Here is a 3,961-nt window from a genome sequence, read left to right on the forward strand (position 1 = left end):
CACGACCTCCAGCCAACTCCATCATCATGAACAATACTTGGGGCCAGACCATATCGATTACCATTTCATGGCGACATATTCCCTCATTCTCCTTATACCGACCACTAACACATACAGAGTCTTCAGCATGACTGGACCACCTTACCTGGCCTTCAACATATCTGGACCACTCTCAGAACCTTCAGCATGTCTGGACCGCCCTCCTGGGCCTTCAGCCTGTCTGGACCTTTCCCCGAGCCTTCGGTCTAACTGGTACGCGTTCATGCCTTTAGTCTATCCGGACCGCTCAAAACTGTTGTACGTCACCCTGAACCATCCTTCTCAGGAATCTCTCCCATGCAGTCTGTTCTAGCCCTCTAGGGGTTCCGAACTCCCGTTCCGTTCCCGGAATCCTTTCCATGGCCTAAACCCAGGCCTCACATCGACCACTACCTTCCCTGAAACCATGGTCTGTTCCCTGCCTCACTTGTCTTTCACTTGCTCCAATCATGCCACACTCTCGGCTAATAGTACCGATAAATCTAAACAGCTAACCAACCCTGGTTACTTACTGTGTTACCAGAGAATTTTCCAATTCTCCTAACTTTTGCTGACAAACCGGCATAATTCGATCGACCTTACTTGATAAAGTTTCCCTTTCTTCTCCCGGAACTAAATCCCTCCGGAGTGAGAAATATCCACAAAACACTCTCTCGCCATCGCACTACCCGAACTCCAAGGAAACTCGAATCTCAACTGAACACTTCTCGCAACGCAGTTGCTAATCCAATCAACGAGATCATAAACCTTATCTTTCGACCAAGAATCCTCCTGAACGCTAGCCAACTACAACTCCTAACTACTAAGGTCCCCAATCACACTATGAATCATGCGAAGAAGGCAAACAAATTTACAATACCACATAGTCAACAAGATAACAAGATATCAAAATGGAAACATACCCGCAGTTGCATCCGACTCTGATCTGACCTCCTCTGCTGTAAGCTAGAAAGTGCGTCCCTGAGCCCTTGGAGGCTCCGCTCCACCCTGACCTCCACTCATAATCCTCAAAGGGGCCGGTGCTGGAGCCTACACCGGTCTAGCAACAAGCTGTGGACAGTTGACCCTCAAGTGTCCAACCTGATGACAGTGATAACAGATCCTCATATCTTGAGCTGGGACCTACGGACGACAATCCCTCACATAATGCCCCTCTTTTCCACACTTGCGGCACGCACCACCGGACCTACAAACTCCGGCATGACCCTTCCCACACTTCTCACAAGTGCGGCTGGTTTGACCTCCAACCCTAGAGTCAACAGTTTTAGACCGTTTCGACGCCGGCTGCGACTGTACCGTGGCCTGCCTCTACTCTTGCAACTGCAACTCCATCTCTAACTCCCGCCGCCTGGCGGCCTCCTGCAACTCTAACAAGGTATCACACCTCTGCGTGGACACAAACTGCCTGATATCCCTCTTGAGCATACTCAGATATCGGGACATCTGAGCCTGTTCCGAAGCAAACTCCGGGCAAAACATCACCCTCTTAGTGAACATCCTGGTGTTCTCCGTTACCGACTCTGAATCCTACTTCATCTCCAGGAACTCCTGAGCCAACCTCGCTCTCTCTCTCTCTCTCTCTCTCTCTCTCTCTCTCTCTCCGTGGAACATAACGAGTGCTGAACATCTCCCAAAACTGATCCCAAGTAACCGTCGCTCGCTACGCATCCGAATAAGATCCCGTAGTCAACCTCCACCAATCCTTCGCCCCGAGCCTCAAAAGTTTCAGAGCACACCTCACCCTCTGATCCGCAAGCCATGAACACGTGAAGAAACAACCCTCCACGTCTGACAACCATCTCATAGCAACGATCGGATCTTGAACTCCATCGAAAGTAGGGGGCTTCATATTATCAAAGTCTCGATTCTGAAAACCTTGACCGGTTCCTCCCCCTGCCGCTGATACAGTCGTTGTAGCTACCGCGACAGCCACCTCCGCAAGAGCTGCATAGCGCTCATCAAAGTACTCAACCATGGCGGTCTTGATCGACACAACCATCTCCGACAACTCAGCCCGAAACATAGCAACAACCTCATCATGCAGGATATCATGAATCCTAGCATCCAACTCATCCGTACTCATCTGACCAATGACCTCGGGTGGTACTGATCCATCCTGATCACCCTCTCCTGACCACGATCCCGAACCGGATCCTGCACCGAGACGCCTCGTAATCGCCATACTGAAAATACGCCACAAGATATAAGGCATTCCTCATAATACCCCGAGAACTAACTCCCAACAAAACCCTAGGGGTTGTGACTTCCTTGATATGCGTATGGGTCATGTGCTTTCAGTAGTACCGGCCCATACTACCTTCCACACCTACCCATATTTGTATCAAGTATCACCACAACACTCTAACAATAGCATATACATAATGGACACTCGATCCCCACTCCTAGAGGAGCACCACCATCCCATAACCGACCTACCGGTCTCACGCAACCCTCCCATCCATGAAACTTCCACCAACCCTGCAGCACTAGTGTATGCTAGTCATACATAACGCTAGACCCTATAGACTTTCGAATATCCAATCCTACCCTAAGCTCCCAATCTTACAAGAAAAGTACATAAGGTCAAATCAAACATTCTCAGGCTATAAGATCTTAATTATGTATAACCATGATGCATACACAAAATAACTACAGTAATGATGTCAATTTCATACAAAGGAAACCCTAGGCTAGCAAGCATCATATAATTAGGCAATTCTATCATGCAATTCCTGAAGATCCCTAGCCTAGTACTAGCATGCTGTTCTAACATATCATATAACCAAATAACTTGTATGGTATTTTGGGGTCTACTTACTGGCTCTAGCTGATCGTACCCTCTGCATCCTCCTTTACTTATTTCGAAAAACCTTTTGAAAATCCCTCATTGATTTGATACTGGATTCACACGAATGTTCCTCCAATTCACTAAACAAAGGGTCTGATACCAACTTGTAACACCCAAAAAATTCGAGCCAAATTAAAACATTTTAATTCATTCAAAAATCATTAAGTTCATACATTTGTTTTCAAAATAGCTTAAACATCATAGTATTCCCCAGAACCATATCACATAAATCATAAAACATGAGGAGCGGTACGATCACACCTTCGCCTTGCCACGATCTCCAGAAGTACCTGAAACAATACACTGAACTGTAAGCCCAAAATCTTAGTGAGTTACCCCCAAAATACCAACCACACATAAACATACTCATAACATATCACAAATAGAACAACCATCCACATCGGGTCTACTGTGTGACTGGTCCGCCCGCACCGGGCCTTCAGTCTGCCTGGTCCACCCTCCGAGTCTAGCCATGTACATCGAGTCTATAGTTTGATTGGTCCGCCCGCACCGGGCCTTCAATCCATCTGGTCCACTCTCTGAGTCTACAGTATGACTGGTCCGCCCACACCGGGCCTTCAGTCGGCCTGGTGCACTCTCCGAGCCTTGGCACGTCTGGTCCGCCCTCTTGGGGCCTTCAGCCTATCCGGACCGCTCGCTGGGCCTTCGGAGTATCCGGTCCGCCCTGGGTATGTTGGCCTACATCACAAAGCAGGACCCACCTCAACCCAACCCCCATCAAACAATCATGTGCACATGTAACGCCTGTGTTTCGGGCTTGCCATTTGTAGCAATGTAATAGTGTAGGTTGACCTTTGTAACCCATTTTGAAGTAATAAGATTGTATTATTTGAGTATTTTGTGTTTTGTGCTTAATTGCTTAATTATGTGGTTTGATTAATTAAGAATAAAAATAAGCGTCAAAATTTAAGTGTAAAATAAACTTAATATATTTGATTAATGTTGTAGTAATTGAAACGAGGTTTCCGAATATATATAGAACGCCCAAATCTGACTTCGTATGAGGAAGTTATGATTTATCGAAGTTCTGGCTTAGCGGTATATAGCCTGTTT

Source organism: Lactuca sativa, chromosome 2 (genome assembly GCF_002870075.4).
Source record: "Lactuca sativa cultivar Salinas chromosome 2, Lsat_Salinas_v11, whole genome shotgun sequence".
NCBI classification, from domain to species: domain Eukaryota; kingdom Viridiplantae; phylum Streptophyta; class Magnoliopsida; order Asterales; family Asteraceae; genus Lactuca; species Lactuca sativa.